Genomic DNA, 17,984 nt, shown 5'->3' on the forward strand with positions numbered 1-17,984 from the left:
GGAAAACAGGAAGTGTCACAATTTCCAATTTAAAATAATAGAAGAAAGAATTAACTTTAACTGGGAAGAAGAAAGAATTAAGATACTCTGTCTCATTAATAAATAACAGAGGAATAAATAAGAAAACAAACAACTAACTTAAGACCAAATTCCAACATCAGTTTTATATGTGTCCCTGTCATATAACGATGTATATGTCTCAACATGCTTGGTGGCAGGATTCATCTGCGTTCAGGTATTTCTGGTGTTCTTGTGATACAGGCTTTTCAGAAACTTACAATGCTAGGCAGTTTACTCAAGGGAAGAAAATTATTTGGTTTAAGCTATAGTTATTTTTTATATTTTTTTAAGAGCTGCTGTTATGATCACACCTGTCCTTTATAATCTTTACATATCAATCTTGGAAACAAGAAAAGCAGGATTTTCACTCTATTTATATTCACATCAGAGAAGTGCAACAAAACATTTCAGTGAAACGCTATGGCAGACAATCTGCTCCATTGCAGCAATGTGTTTGATGTGGGCTCTGGACACAAAGCAAACCCTCACAGTTGGGAAACGACAGCTGATGCTTTTGTCAAAGCCTGCCAGCAGCTGATGACCCTGCGCTCCCTAGTTCTGAGCGCATGTCTCCTGGTGGTGGTTCCTTGTGTATGTAAGTGCCCCACCAGAGTTATCTGGGTGGGTGGTCTATGGAACAGATGGAATTTATGGCCAGTTTTACTCACAGATGGGCAACTACTTCAAATGCTATTGCTTGATGTTTGATTGTGGAAAGGGACCTGGTTGATTCTCCCCAGAATCAAATCAAACACTAATACTATGAGGCTATGGTTACTATTAGTATAACTCCTTTATGAGCAAGGGGAAGACTTAGCAACACACAACAAATCCTTCAGACCCATAATGAAAAAGGAATCACTTTTTGCCACTAAAAACAAAAAGAGGAAAGAAGAATGTTAGATGCCATTCTGTGTAAACCAATAGACAGCTTCTCTTTTCTCCCAAGAGTTCTATTTTCCCTCTAAAGTTCTAACGTATATCAAATCACTGCATAATATTTCTCAAAACTTTGAATGTCGACAAAAATTTCAAAACAAAAACTATTTATTTTTGAAAAATCTTTTCTCATTGTGAAAATAATTATTCACTTGCAATACAAATACCTTCAATTTAGAAAATACAAATACTCTTGGTCTTCCAATACCGTAAAGTATTGACATTATTTTCACTTAGTGTGAATGAAGGCTATGAGAACTAGCTTTAACTGGGAGGAACAAGGAATTAAGACACCAACTCATTAAGGAAGAACAGAAGACTGAAAGTAAAGGGATAGGAAAAAAAAAAAAACACCCATGCAAATGGAAGTGAAAAGACAGCTGGTTTAGCAGTATTTAATCAGAAAAATAATTCTGTACAAAAGACAAACATGAGAATTATATAATGATTAAGGGCTCAATACAAGAAAAGAATATAGCATTTATAAATACATATGCATTTAATTTTCTGTTGTTGCTGTTTAGTCCCTAAGTCATGTCCAACTCTTTGCTACCCCATGGACTGTAGCACATGTACCCCATGTCCTCTGTCCTCAACTATCTTCCAGAGTTTGCTCAAATTCATGTCTATTGAGTCAATGATGCTATCTAATCATCTCATCCTCTGGCAACCCCTTCTCCTTCTGCCTTCAATTCCAATGAGTTGGCTCTTGACATCAGGCGGCAAAAGTGTTGGAGCTTCAGCATCAGTCCTTCCGATGAATATTCAAGGTTGATTTTCTTTAGGATTGACTGGTTTTATATCCTTGCAGTCCAAGGAATCTTCAGTCCAAGTCAAGAGCCTTCTCCAGCACCACATTCAAAAGCATAATTCTTAGACCCTCAGTCTTCTTTATGGTTCAGCTCTCACATTGCACATGACTACTAGAAAAACCATAGCTTTGACTATATGGACCTTTGTCACCAAATTGATGTCTCAGCAAAGTGATGTCACTGTCTAGGTTTGTCATAGCTTTCCTGCCAAGGAGCAAGGGTCTTTTAATTTCATGGCTACAGTCACTGTCCTTAGTAATTTTGGAGCCCAGGAAAACATCTTCTTCCACTTCATCACTTCTTCCACTCTTTCCCTTTCTATTTGCCATGGTAAGATAGGATCAAATGCCATTAGTTTTTTTACTGTTGAGTTTTTAAGCCAGCTTTTTCACTCTCCTCTTTTACCCTCATCAAGAAGATCCTTAGTCATTCTTCACTCTCCACCATTAGAGTGGTATCATCTGCATATCTGAGGTTATTGATATTTCTTCTGGCAATCTTGATTCCAGCTTGTGATTCACTGAGCCCAGTATTTCACATGACATACTCTGAATAGAAGTTAAATAAGCAGGCTGACAATATACAGCCTTGATGTATATTGTCCTTTTCCTCCTTTTCCTATTTGGAACCAGTCTGTTGTTCTGTGTCCAGTTCTAACTGTTGCTTCCTGACCTACATATAGGTTTCTCAAGAGGCAGGTCAGGTGGTCTGGTATTCCTACCTCTTTCAGAATTTTCCAGTTTGCTGTGATCCACACAAAGGCTTTAGCATAGTCAATGAAGTAGAAGTAGATGTTTTTTTGGAACTCCTTTGTTTTCTCCATGATTCAAAAAATGTTGGCATTTGATCTGTGGTTCCTCTGCCTTTTCTAAACCCAGTTTGTATATCTAGAAGTTCTCAGCTCATGTACTGCTGAAGCCTAACTTGAAGGATTTTGAGCATAATCTTGGCTAGCATGTGAAATGAGTGCAACTGTACAGCAGTTTGAACATTCTATGGCATTGTCCTTCTTTGAGATTGGAATGAAAACTGACCTTTTCCAGTCCTGTGGCCACTGCTGAGTTTTCCAAATTTGCTGGCATATTGAGTGCAGCACTTTAACAGCATCATCTTTTAGGATTTGAAATAGCTCAGCTGGAATTTCATCACTTCCACTAGCTTTGTTCACAGTGATGCTTCCTAAGGCCCACTTGATTCCACATTCCAGGATATCTGGCTCTAGATGAGTGACCACACCATCATGGTTACCCAGGTCATCAAGACCCTTTTTGTATAGTTCTTCTGTGTATTCTTGCCACCTCTTCCTAATCTCTTCTGCTTCTGTTAGGTCCTTACTCTTTCTGTCTTTTATGGTGCCCATCCTTATATGAAATTTTCCCTTGATATCTCCAATTTTCTTAAAGAGATCTCTAGTCTTTCCCATTTTATTGTTTTCCTCTATTTCTTTGCATTGTTCATTTAAGAAGGCCTTCTCATCTCTCCTTGCTTTTCTCTGGAACTCTGCATGCAGTTGGGTGTATCTTTCCCTTCTTCTCACATCTTCTGCTTCTCTTTATTTTTTCAGCTATTTGTAAAGCCTCCTCAGACAACCACTTTGCCTTCTTGCATTTCTTTTTCTTTAGGATAGTTTTGGTCACTGCCTCTCATACAATATTACAAATTTCAGTCCATAGTTCTTTAGGTACTCTGTCTACCAGGTCTCACCCCTTTAATATCAGAGCATCTAAATATGTAAAGCAAATATTAGCAGACATAATGGAAGAATTTGATAGTAATACAATAATAGTAGGATACTTGAATACACCACTTAGATCAATGGACAGGCCATCTAAACAGAATATTAATAAGGAAGTAGTGGCCTTAAATTCCACATTACACCACATAGACTTAATAGATACCTGAAGCTTCCCAAGTGTCACTAGTGGTCAAGAACCTGCCTGCCAATGCAGGAGACATAAGAGATGTGGGTTTGATCCTTGGGTTGGGAAGATCCCCAGGAGGAGAACGTGGCAGCCCACTCCAGTATTCTTGCCTGGAGAATCCCACAAGACAGAGGAGCCTGGAGGGCTACAATCCATAGCATCACAGAGAGTCAGACATGACTAAAGTAACTGAGCATGCATGTAGAACAAGCCATTGAACAAACAAAAACCCAGAATACACACTTTTTTCAAGTGCACATGGAATTTTCTCCAGGATAGATAACATGGTGGCCACAAAACAAGTCTCAGTAAGTTTAAAAAATTGAAATTATATTAAATATCATTTCCAGCCACAACAGTATGAAACTAGAAATCAAGAAAAATGGGAAAAAATGGAAAAAAACACAAACATGTAGAGATTAAACAACATATTACGAATAAAATGAATCAACAAATAAATGAAAGAAGAAATCAAAAAATACCTTGAGATGAATGAAAACAGAAGTTAAACTTTTCAAAATCTATCAGTTCAGTTCAGTCAGTCAGTCGTGTCCAACTCTTTGCGACCCCATGAATCACAGCATGCCAGGCCTCCCTGTCCATCATCAACTCCCGGAGTTCACCCAGACTCACGTCCATCGAGTCAGTGATGCCATCCAGCCATCTCATCCTCTGTCGTCCCCTTCTCCCCCTGCCCCCAATCCCTCCCAGCATCAGAGTCTTTTCCAATGAGTCAACTCTTCACATGAGGTGGCCAAAGTACTGAGTTTCAGCTTCAGCATCATTTCTTCCAAAGAAATCCAAGGGCTGATCTCCTTCAGAATGCACTGGTTGGATCTCCTTGCAGTCCAAGGGACTCTCAAGAGTCTTCTCCAATACCACAGTTCAAAAGCAGCAATTCTTTGGCTGCGATCCAAAAGTCTACAAATAATAAATGCTGGAGAGGGTGTGGAGAAAAGGGAACCCTCTTACATTGTTGGTGGGAATGCAAACTAGTACAGCCACTATGGAGAACAGTGTGGAGATTCCTTAAAAAACTGGAAATAGAACTGCCTTATGATCCAGCAATCCCACTGCTGGGCATACACACTGAGGAAACCAGAAGGGAAAGAGACACGTGTACCCCAATGTTCATCACAGCACTGTTTATAATAGCCAGGACATGGAAGCAACCTAGATGTCCATCAGCAGATGAATGGATAAGAAAGCTGTGGTACATATACACAATGGAGTATTACTCAGCCATTAAAAAGAATTCATTTGAATCAGTTCTAATGAGGTGGATGAAACTGGAGTCTATTATACAGAGTGAAGTAAGCCAGAAGGAAAAACACCAATACAGTATACTAATGCATATATATGGAATTTAGAAAGATGATAACAATAACCCTGTGTACGAGACAGCAAAAGAGACACTGATGTATGGAACAGTCTTATGGACTCTGTGGGAGAGGGAGAGGGTGGGACGATTTGGGAGAACGGCATTGAAACATGTAAAATATCATGTATGAAACGAGATGCCAGTCCAGGTTCAATGCACGATACTGGATGCTTGGGGCTGGTGCACTGGGACGACCCAGAGGGATGGTATGGGGAGGGAGGAGGGAGGAGGGTTCAGGATGGGGAACACATGTATACCTGTGGCGGATTCATTTTGATATTTGGCAAAACTAATACAATTTGTAAAGTTTAAAAATAAAATAAAATTAAAAAAAAAAAAGCAGCAATTCTTCAGTGCTCAGCCTTCTTCATAGTCCAACTCTCACATCCATACATGACCACAGGAAAAACCATAGCCTTGACTAGATGAATCTTTGTTGGCAAAGTAATGTCTCTGCTTTTGAATATGTTATCTAGATTGGTCATAACTTTCCTTCCAAGGAGTAAACATCTTTTAATTTCATGGCTGCAGTCACCATCTGCAGTGATTTTGGAGCCCAGAAAGATAAAGTTTGACACTGTTTCCACTGTTTCCTCATCTATTTCCCATGAAGTGATGGGACTGGATGCCATGATCTTCGTTTTCCTAATGTTGAGCTTTAAGCCAACTTTTTCACTCTCCACTTTCACTTTCATCAAGAGGCTTTTTAGTTGCTCTTCACTTTCTGTCATAAGGGTGGTGTCATCTGCATATCTGAGTTTATTGATATTTCTCCTGGCAATCTTGATTCCAGCTTGTGTTTCTTCCAGTCCAGCGTTTCTTATGATGTACTCTGCATATAAGTTAAATAAGCAGGGTGATAATATACAGCCTTGACGTACTCCTTTTCCTATTTGAAACCAGTCTGTTGTTCCATGTCCAGTTCTAACTGTTGCTTCCTGACCTGCATACAGATTTCTCAAGAGGCAGGTCAGGTGGTCTGGTATGCAAAAGCAGTTCTAAGAAGAAAGTTTATAGCAATATAGGCCTACCACAAGAAACAAGAAAAATCTAAAATAAACAACCTAACTTTCCATCTGACAGATTTAGAAAAGGCCCAAACTTAACAGAAGGAGGAAAACAATATAGTCCAGAGCAGAAATCAATAAAATAAAGTTCCAAAAATACACACAATAAAAAGATCAGTGAAACTAAGAATTGGTTTTATGAAAATATAAACAGTATTGATAAGCCTTCAGCCAGACTTACTAAGAAAAAAAGAGAGCCTAAATAAACAAAATTAGAGATGAAAAAGAATGAAGTAAAAGAAAAAGCCACATGCTTCATAAAGTGGCCTATCCACCATGGTATAGTTTAAGACTGTTACCTAATGGAAAAGTTTATGGGCAAAATATTGCCTCAATACTTAAAGTACAACTTGAAGGTCATTACTTTTTTCTGATTAAATCTCTACTTAATGCTCCTGAAAATAAAATATACTACTGAAATACTGTTTGAGTATTTCATGGCTCATATAAAGCCATGCAGGCTATGCTTGCATTAACAACATCCTGAGCATCAAAACAAGTAGGAAAACTGACAGTGGCTGGTATTAAGGTGGAGTCATTCCTGTCTTTTCTATGGCTATAGGACATGTGATTGGCAGCTGAAGCACATTCCAATCACAAGGTAAGCTGTACTGTATTTCATTTAGCAATTGCTAAGAGGCCAAGAAGTAGGAATTCCTCTAGGGCAATCCCTGGAAACAGCTATGGAAGTAAAGGAGTATAGTTATATTTGCCCAGATTTAGTAAAAGAATTTAACAAGTATGACACAGAGAGGCCAAAGTATACTGGAATCAAGCCAATCTCAAAGAAAGAATTTTCCATTGATGTTGGTTATGACAGATTCTTGGAACTTGAAATCTTTTTTTCATCCAAAATTTGCTAATCTGGACTTTACCTACCTAAGAAGTAGTAGATGAGGTAATTCAGCATTATCTTACTGATGTCTGAGTTCTCTCAAGTGAGTAAGAATACTGACCTCACTTAACTGGATGTGCAGAGATTTTGAGTGTCATTTTTATATTTTGAAGGAAAAAATGACCAAGTAAATGATACATTTCAAAAAGGAGCCTCATACACAACAATGTGAATTAATTTAATGCCACTGATTAGAACACTTAAAATGGCTAAAATGTAAATTTCTTGCTATATGTTACCAAAATAAAAAAAAATATATATATATATATTTTAATTTAGGTGGCCTCATGACACTTGCCATTATTTATTCATGGGACAAGGAATTCCAATAATTAGGAAATGCTACCAACCTCACATAAAGAAAATTGGTTTTTGCTGCAAGTGTTTTTATAGCTGAGAAGCTAGTACAGTTGACACTTGAACAACAAGGGTTTGAACTGTGCAGGTCCACTTATATATGGATTATTTCAACAGTAAATAGTACAGTTCTACACATTCTGTAGTTGATTGAACTTGTAGATATGCAATCACATATATGGAGGAACCACATATACAAAGGAACTACGAAGGGCTCACTATAACTTATGTTTTTGACTGAGTAGAGGGTCCACACCCCTACCCCCACATTGTCCAAGAGCCAACCATGTATTTGATTAAGTCTAATTCCTTGGACTCCTTCTTGCTAAAAAAAAAGAAAAAAAATTAATAAAGATAGCCTGTTGGATCTTTTTTTTAAAGCAATGTTCCAACATCAGGTATTACCACACCAGTTTCAGTCTGTTTACTGAAATTTGTTTCTGGTTCATGTCTTCAGCAGATGCCACTGACCCAACCTATGAGAGGCACACAGTGCTTGCTGCAGGTGCAAACAGTTCTCTGCTCAGACAAATTTTCTAACCCCTCTCCTATGGCAGAAATGAAGCAGACGGGCAAAGCCAATTAAATCTCTATTAGCTGATTTGAGGTGATTCTAATGGATTTGTTCCCTCTTTGCTCTTTTTTTTCTTTTCTCTTCCCCTCTTTTCCTTTTTTTGTGTTTGTTTCTTGTTTTCTGTTGGGCTTTGTGTCTGGCTTCAAAGTGTTTTCAAGGTTTTTTCACCTGTAGCATGTATTTGCTAGCAAGGTTATGCTCAAAATCCTTCAAGCCAGGCTTCAGCAATATGTGAACCAAGAACTTCCAGATGTACAAACTGGGTTTAGAAAACTCAGAGGAACCAGAGATCAAATTGCCAACACTGACTGGATCATGCAGTAAGCAAAGGAGTTCCAGAAAAAGGTTCTGCTTCATTTACTATGCTAAATCCTTTGACTGTGTGAATCACAACAAACTGGAAAATTCTTAAAGAGATGGGAATACCAGACAACCTAACCAGTCTCCTGAGAAACTTACATGTGAGCCTAGAATCAACACGTAGAACTGGACATGGGACAACTGACTGGTTAAAAATTGGGAAAGGAGTACAAGGCTGTATTGTCACCCTGGTTATTTAACTTATATTCAGGGTGCATCATGTGAAATGCTGAGCTGAACGGATCACAAGCTGGAATCAAGATTGCCAAGAGAAATATCAATAACCTCACATAAGAAGATGACACCATCCTAATGGCAGAAAGTGAGGAGGAACTAAAGAGCCTCTTGATTAGGGTGAAAGAGGGGAGGAACTAAAGAGCCTCTTGATTAGGGTGAAAGAGGAGAGTGAAAAGGCTGGCTTGAAATTCAGCATTCAAAAAACTAAGGTCATGGCATCCTGTCCCATGATTTCATGGCAAATAGATGGGAAAAAATGGAAGCCGTGACAGACTTTATTTTCTTAGACTCCAAAATCGCTGCACATGGTACCTGCAGCCATGAAATTAAGACACTTGGGTTTCCCTGATGGCTCAGACAGTAAAGAGTCTGCCTGCCATGCAGGAAACACAGGTTGTATACCTGGGTCAGGAAGATCCTCTGGAGAAGGGAACAGCAAGCACTCCAGTGTTCTTGCCTGGAGAATTCCAGGGACAGAGAAGCCTGACAGGCTATATTCCATAGGGTCGCAAAGAGTCAGACACAACTGAGCAACTAACACTTCTCCGTGGAAGGATAGCTATGACAGTCCTAGACAGCATATTAAAAAGCAGAGACATCACTTTGCCGACAAAGGTCCGTATAGTCAAAGCTATCATTTTTTCAGTAGTCATGTACAGATTATGAGTTAGACCATAAAGAAGGCTGAGTACAAAGAACTGATGCTTTCAAGTTGTGGTGCTAGAGAAGACTTGAGAGTCAACTGGACAGCAAGAAGCTCAAACCAGTCAATTATAAAGGAAATCAACCCTAAATATTCATTGGAAGGACTGATGCTGAAGCTGAAGTTCCAATACTTTGCTCACCTGATGAGAAGAGCCACCTCATTGGAAAAGACTCTGATGTTGGGAAAGATTGAAGGCAAAAGGAGAAGGGCACGTCGGAGGATGAGATGGTTAGATAGTATCACCAACTTAATGGACATGAATTTGAGCAAACTCCAGGAGAGAAAGGAGAACAGAGGAGGCTGGCATGCTGCAGTCCATGGGGACTCAAAGAATTGGACACAACTTAACAACTGAACAACAACAGTGTATATCAGCACTTCATCCCTTTTCTTGACCTTAGTTGTTTCACGTAGCTATAACAAAATATCATAGACAAGATGACTTAGACAGCCTTTATTTCTCATACCTATGAAGCCTGTGAAGTCCAAGAATAGGGTGTTGGCAGATTTGAAGATTTGGTCTTTAGTGAGGGCCCTCTCTCTGTCTTGCAGAATTTTCACTGGATCCTCACAATGCAGAGAGAAGACAGTCTAGTGTCTTTTCCTGTTCTTATAAGGATACCAATCCTATTATGGGGGCTCTACTCTCATGAGTTCATCTAAACCTAATTACCTCTCAAATTCTCCACCTCTTCATATTATCACATTGGGAGTAATGGCTTCAATGGTGGATCAGGGGAGATAGAAATATTCATTCCATAGCATGACCCAATAATGTTCCATTGTATACATAATACTACATTTCTTCAATCCACTCATTAGTTGATAGACATTTGGGTTATTTCCACTTTTTGACTACTATGAATAATGCTATTATGAACTTTTGTATACAAGTTTTATGTGGCCACATTTTTCAATTCTCTTGAGTATATACCCAGGAGAGGAATTGCTAGTTCATATAGAGACTCCATGTTTAACCACTCAAGGAACTGCCAGTCTGATTTCCCAATGGCTGCACCATTTTACAATTTCATAAGCACCAACACTATTGTCTGTCTTTTTTTATTACAACCATCCATCCTAGTGGTACACACTAGTGATCAGTCGTGTCTGACTCTTTATGACCCCATGGACTATAGCCCACCAGGCTCCTCTGTCCATGGAATTTCCCAGGCAAGAACACTGAAGTAGGAAGCCATTTCCTCCTACAGGGGATCTTCCCGACCCAGGGATCAAACCTGAGTCTCCTATGTCTCCTGCATTGCAGGTGGATTCTTTACTTGCTGAGCCACTGGGGAAACCCTCCATCCTAGTGTATCTTGTGATTTTTGATTTGCAATTCCCTAGTGTCTAATGATGTTGAGCACCTTTCCTTGTGCTTATATCTTCTTTGGGCAAATGTCTATTGAACTCTGCCCATTTTTAATTGGATTCTTTGCCTCTTTTTATTGAGTATAAGAGCTCTTTATATTTTAGATATAAGACCCTTATCAGATATAAGATTTGCAAATATTTTTTTTCCTTTTTGGGCTTCCCTGGTGGCTCAGAGGTTAAAGTGTCTGCCTGGAATGTGGGAGACCAGGAGTTTGATCCCTGGGTTGGGAAGATCCCCTGGAGAAGGAAATGGCAACCCACTCTAGTACTCTTGCCTGGAGAATCCCATGGAGGGAGGAGCCTGGTAGGCTACAGTCCATGGGGTCACAAAGAGTTGGACACGACTGAGGATTATCTTCTTGGTAGTGTCCTTTGAAGCACAATTTTTTTTTTTTAATTTTGACAATAAATTGCTTTTTAAAAAAGCTTTTGGATGTCTGGATCCAGAGTAATATTTTCTTAACACATTATGAAAACTTTCATAGAGTTTTATAGCAGGTAGGAAGGTAATTTAGGAGTACAGTACAAGAAGAACAAGAGAGGTTAACTGATAATTAAAAGGGAAAATATTTTGATGAGTAGAAAATTGAATTTCCACATAGTTAATATATAAGATTAGAGCCTCTGTAATACATTTTTACTTCTTTTCATATGTGTAAATGCACATAAAGCAGATTGAAAGGAGTTATTGTATAAACACAAGTCAGAGAGGAAAAAAAATCCATGCTTGCCTCTAACTCTGACTATGTGGAACTAAGGGAAAAACAGAGTTGATTACTCAGGTTAAAAGCTGGGGATCTATAAATGACAAATAGCTATATTAAAGAAATTATTAACTTTATATACTGAACCACTGCTAATGACATTTTAATTAATAAAAGTTGCTTTTGAAATAAAACTTTCTGGTTAATTTCTCCACTCCCTTTGGACTCTTTGGTAGTGAAAAAAAAATTAAATTCAAAACACCTATGAAACTTTTATAACAGTTTATGCAGAGCATACAAACTTCACAGTTTATAAATTCTCCTTACCTCAAGAAAGGAAATGGGCAGAAACAACCATGAACCACTCTTGTAGTCATTTCTGCAAAAATACTTCTCCAGTGTACTTTTAGCTATTCATTTCCTTCTTCTTTGTTGTAACAGACATAGAACATTATGTTAGTTTCAGGTATACAATGTAATGATTCAATATTTGTATATATTTCTAAATGCTCATCACAATATCTAATTAATGTCTATTACCACACACAATTACAAAAAATTTTTTTCTTGTGATGAGAACTTAAGATCTACCCTTGTAGCAATGTTCAAATATACAATATAGTATTATTAACTATAGTCACCATGCTGGACAGTACTTTGATGGGACTTCTGGAAGTCTGTACCTTTTGACCACCTTCATTCATTTTGCACACCTTCTACCTCCTGCTTCTGCCACCCACCAGTAAGTTCTCTGTATCTATGAGTTCAGTTTTGAATTATTTTTTAGATTCCACATATAAGTGAAATTATATGCTGTTTTTCTCTGTCTGACTTATTTCACTTAGCATAATGCCCTCAAGTTCCATTTGTTATCACAAATGGCAATATTTCATTCATATTTATGGCTGAAAGTGAAAAAGTGAAAGTCGTTCAGTGGTGTCCGACTCTTTGTGACCCATTAACTATACATATATTATTCTGTCCATGGAATTCTCCAGGTAAGAATACTGGAGTGGGTAGCCTTTCCCGTCTCCAGGGGATCTTCCCAAACCAGGGATCAAACCCAGATCTCCCACATTGCAGGCAGATTCTTTACCAGCTGAGCTACAAGGGAAGCCCAAGAATACTGGAGTAGATAGCCTATCCCTTCTCCAGCAGATCTTCCCAACCCAGGAATCGAACCTGGGTCTCCTGCATTGCAGGCAGATTTATGGCTGAACAATATATAAATCACATTTTCTTTATCCATTCATCCATTGATGGATACAACTTGTTTCCATATCTTGGCTATTATAAATAATGCTACAATGAACATGAGGGTACACCTATATCTTTTCAAGTTAGTGTTTTCATTTCCTTCAGATAAATACTAGAAGTGGAATTCTTGGATCATATTGTGGTTCCATGTTTTAATTTTTGAGCAATCTCCATATCATTTTCCATATTGGCTGCACCAATTTGCATTACTGCCAACAGTGCATAAGGATTCCCTTTTATTCACATTCTCATCGATACTTGTTATTTGTTGTCTTCTTACTAATAGCCATTCTGAGTGGATGGAGTAATGACCTCTCCAGTTTTCAGAACATCCAATAGTGGAGTATGGTGCTTTGGAAGCAAAAAGGACAAAAGATTTCTCATCAGTTAGCTGAGATAAAGGATCATGAAGGACCTGCAGTCAACAGTCAGGGGTGGAGAAGGTTGGCCAAGATCTAGGCATACAGCTACGCAATATGCTGAGCCAGGAGACATCATTCCATGCCCCACCTGATGCCTGCTGCTTCCTGCCTAAAAGTTCTTGTGTGTATATCTTAAATCCCCAACTATGTTGTGATCTCCTTGAAGACCTTATCATATGTGAGGTTTCTTTCCTTTTAGTACAATGTTGGACACAAAGTACACACTTAGTAACTGAGAAACAGATTGCCAATTTGCCATGTCATTTACCAGCCTCCTCATTCTTTTCAGAACTGTAAACAACACAAATACATCTCAACTCTGCACACCAATGATGATGATGGAGTTTTTGTTCTAAAGTGGAAGAGTGACATGCCACCGTAGGGATTTTTTATTGCTCAGATGGTAAAGAATCTGTCTGCAGTGCAGAAGACCCAGGTTCAATCCCTGGATCGGGAAGATCCCCTGGAGAAGGAAATGGCAACCCACTCCAGTATTCTTGCTTGAAGAATTCCATGAACATAGGAATCTGGCAGGCTACAGTCCATGGGGTCACAAAGAGTCACACAAGACTGAGTGACTTTGACACACAGACTACTGACCACATAAAGTATGGTTGATCTAATGGAGTCGGAGATAGGATATGATGGTGAGACCCAATGAGAATATCAAAACTCACTCACTAAAGGGTCCTCATTCTTTTCAGAAGCAGCTAGAGGATGTGTGAGATGTGACTTTAAGTTCAGTAGAGCTGAGGCTTAGCGTAAGGCTTCACAGGGACCCCTTAATGTTTAGATCCACTTAATGTTACAGCCTTTTTCTTGGGAAAAAATAAAAATAAAATTTTTTTAAGAATTAATGTTTTCATGCAAGTACAACCAAAACCTACATACAACTTTCTCAAAATTAAATTTTATATTATTGTAACATTGGAGCAATAAAAAGGATACTTTCAGAATTATCATGAAAAAGATTTGGCCATAAACTGTGACATCTTGGTGTTTAATACTATCATTAAAGAGCAGAGAGGTTTTGCACAACAAAGGAAATCATCAACAAAATGAAAAGGCAACTTACCAAATGAGAGAAAATATTTCAAAATCAAATTGATAAGGGAATACTATCCAAAATATATGAATAACTGTTACAACTCAAAAGCAAAAAAGTCAATCTGACTAAAAAATAGACTGAGGCTATGAATGGACGTTTTTCCTAAGAAGACATACAGATAAACAACAGATACATGAAAAGGTGTTCGGCATCACTCATCATCAGGGAAATGAAAATCAGACCCACAGTGAGATACCACCTCACACCTGTTAGGTTAGACCCTGGTAGGTGTCCAAAAAGGTTACGCTAAAGGCGCATCTGAGAAAATCACTCCATGATGTATTCAAATCATGCTTCACCACTGGTAGTGACCTAAGTCCTTAGACCAGGCTTATGCACTGCAGTAGTCAAGGTTCTCCAGAGAGAAACAGAACCAACAGGAGAGTCATTATGAGGAATTAGCTCACATGATTACAGAGGCTGAAAAGTCCATAGCCTGCTACCTGCAACCTAAAGACCCAAGAAAGTCAGTGGTATAAATTCCAGTCTAAGAGCAGAAGATCAATGTCCCAGCTCAAGCAAGCAGGCAGAAAAAAAAAAAAGAAGAGGTGAATTCCTATTTCTTCTACCTTTTGTTATATTCAGATCCTCAGTGGATTGAATGATGACATCTACCCTCACTGGGAAGGGCAAACTGCTTTAATGAGTTGCCAATTTAAATGCTAATCTCATCCAGAAACACCCACAAAGACACATCCAGAAATAATGTTTAATCTGAACACCCTGTGGTATCATCAAGTTGACACATAAAACAATCATCACATGTACCTTCTTCTTTCCTTCATAATGATTTGTCCTTAGTTCTAAATGCAAATGACCATCCACAGTCTTTTCCCCAAACACTTCTATTTTGACTGATAACCAAGATATTTACACTGGAATCCCCATTACAACATTAAAAAAAAAAAAAAATTCAGGACCTGCCACAATCAGACCCCTTCCATCTCCACAATCAGACCTCTTCCATCTCTCCAACCTGATCCCTTTTACTCTCTGTAGTGGGTTGATTATGTCCACCCAAAAGATATGTCTAAGTCTTAACCCCTAGTACTCATGAATGTGACCTTATTCAGAAATAGAGTTTTTACAGATGTAATTAAGTTAACGATCTTTGGAGAAGATTACTTTGGATTCAGGGTGAGCCCTAAATCCAATGACTGGTGTCCTTATAAGAAAAAGAGAAAAAAAAAAAATTTTTTTTAAGTGGCTTTCGTTTTTTCTTTCTTTCTTTTTTTTTAGATTTAAATGTTTTTTTTTTTATTTTATTTTTAAACTTTACAAATTGTATTAGTTTTGCCAAATATCAAAATGAATCCGCCACAGGTATACATGTGTTCCCCATCCTGAACCCTCCTCCCTCCTCCCTCCCCATACCATCCCTCTGGGTCGTCCCAGTACACTAGCCCCAAGCATCCAGTATCATGCATCGAACCTGGACTGGCAACTCGTTTCCTACATGATATTATACATGTTTCAATGCCATTCTCCCAAATCTTCCCACCCTCTCCCTCTCCCACAGAGTCCATAAGACTGTTCTATACATCACTGTCTCTTTTGCTGTCTCGTACACAGGGTTATTGTTACTATCTTTCTAAATTCCATATATATGCGTTAGTATACTGTATTGGTGTTTTTCTTTCTGGCTTACTTCACTCTGTATAATAAACACACTGAGGGAACCAGAAGGGAAAGAGACACGTGTACCCCAATGTTCATCACAGCACTGTTTATAATAGCCAGGACATGGAAGCAACCTAGATGTGCATCAGCAGATGGATAAGAAAGCTGTGGTACATATACACAATGGAGTATTATTCAGCCATTAAAAAGAATACATTTGAATCAGTTCTAATGAGGTGGATGAAAAAGAGAAAATTTAAGATACAGAGACACAGAGGAGAAGGAATTTTAAGATAAGAGGCAGAGACTGGAATAATGCACCTACAAGCCATGCAACCAAAGACTGCTGACAACCACCAGGAGCTAGGAGAGGGGCATGGAATGGTTTCTCCCTCAAAGTCTCGAGAGGGAATCAACTCTGTAACACCTTGATTTTAAACATCTACCCTCTGTGAGACAGGGCATTTCTGTTGTTTTAAACCACCAAATTTGTAGTGTTTTGTTACAGAAGCCCTAGAGAAGAATACTCTAGTAAATACTCCTCTCATTTTCCCTGAAATACATCAACCTCTTTCCCACCTCAAGACCTTTCCTTAACTATTCCCTCACCCAACATGTCATACCCTTCACCTTTTCACTTGTCCTTCCTAGCCTCTGGGACCTCTCTTAGTCCTATTTATTCCAATCAGTCTTCTCCAGCTATTCCTATCCACTTACCTTCTTAACTGTTTGCTGTACTATATATTATATACAGTCTTCCCCTCCTACTTAAGGTTCTATGTCTTATTTCCCTAAACAAATTGAAAGCTCCATGAATGCAGATTCTTATGCTATAACCTTAAATTTAGCAAGCACTTGACAAAACCGTATTTAATTACTGCATGCTGCTGCTAAGTCACTTCAGTCGTGTCCGACTCTGTGCAACCCCATAGATGGCAGCCCACCAGGCTCCCCCGTCCCTGGGATTTTCCAGGCAAGAACACTGGAGTGGGTTGCCATTTCCTTCTCTGAATTACTGCATAGCATCAGATAAACCAAGAGAAAGGGCCTCACAGCTGTAGTACCACCAATACTATACAGCAGAGATTTGCACAATATTGTAAATCAGCTATATTTCAATTTAAAAATAATTAAAAAAACAAATCTCAGTGACATTACTGCAGACTGCTCCCCAGATTCTATACCTCACAGGTTGAACTTATATAGCCCAATTAGAATAGAATGAATGGGAGCAGGTCATTCTCTGTGGTGCTGCTCAAGGCTAAACTTTCACCCCCAAAGCTATTACAGTCACCTTGTCATTGCTTTGTGAAATAAAAAGGGTACCTATGAGAAGTTACTATAGCAAAGCTATAATTTATACAGCATTATAGCAATAGTGATATTGAAGATCTTTGATGCATTTAGGTTGCATAGGCTTGAGGCTGCTGAACTCAGTATTAATCAAAAAGAAGACTCATAGCAAAAGAAAAATTTTCCAACCTTCCTCTGTGATACAAACATGAAGGAAATATTTTCTCTTATTGTAATGGCCTTGAATGGATATTTGCAAATTATCTTTCCTTTCTTCTTTCTTTGGTCTCAACCAATGACTTTAGATGAACTCTGTTAGCTGCATTCCTTCCGTACCTATTTTCAGGTAAGAAATAGTCTCAGGTAAGAATCCTTGACTCAACTCTTTGTAAAATGTAGGTAACCTGAGGTCTTCAAGTGCAAAGCTAACATGCTGCAGGGAAGAACCTAGAATGGAGTTATGGACCAAGTGTTGAGATGCTGTTAGGACAAGATACACACAAGACACTTCCCCCTCCGGCCTCTCTTGTTAGTACAATATGAGTTGTAATGGTACTAAGTGAGCAGAACTGAGAAGTTACATTACCAAGACAAAAAATCTTCATGGAAGTTTCCCTCTCTGAGTCAGACTTGAGCCAAGATATTGCCTGCCTCACATCATATAGCAGAATCCACATGACCAAAAAAATCTTAGGGATTCTCCAAGCTGAGAAGTCATTGCCTCCCCTAAATTATCCCAGAATCCAAAGGGGAATGGCTACTAGATCCTGGTGATACAACTCTTTCACTTACCTCAAGACGAGCTGAGCAAAGATCTCACATCAGTCTCCATGAGTCCAACCGAGAGAACTCCACAGCTCACTAACCCTCTCCCACTGGCCTGCCCACCACATGCC

General features: G+C 38.7%; 1 pseudogene; it reads left to right on the plus strand.

Annotated features, from left to right (window-relative positions):
• The first annotated feature begins 480 nt into the window (after positions 1-480).
• On the plus strand, positions 481-7,372 carry LOC113897654 (annotated as a pseudogene).
• The last annotated feature ends 10,612 nt before the right edge of the window (positions 7,373-17,984 follow it).

This window comes from Bos indicus x Bos taurus, chromosome 1 (genome assembly GCF_003369695.1).
Source record: "Bos indicus x Bos taurus breed Angus x Brahman F1 hybrid chromosome 1, Bos_hybrid_MaternalHap_v2.0, whole genome shotgun sequence".
NCBI classification, from domain to species: Eukaryota; Metazoa; Chordata; class Mammalia; order Artiodactyla; family Bovidae; genus Bos; species Bos indicus x Bos taurus.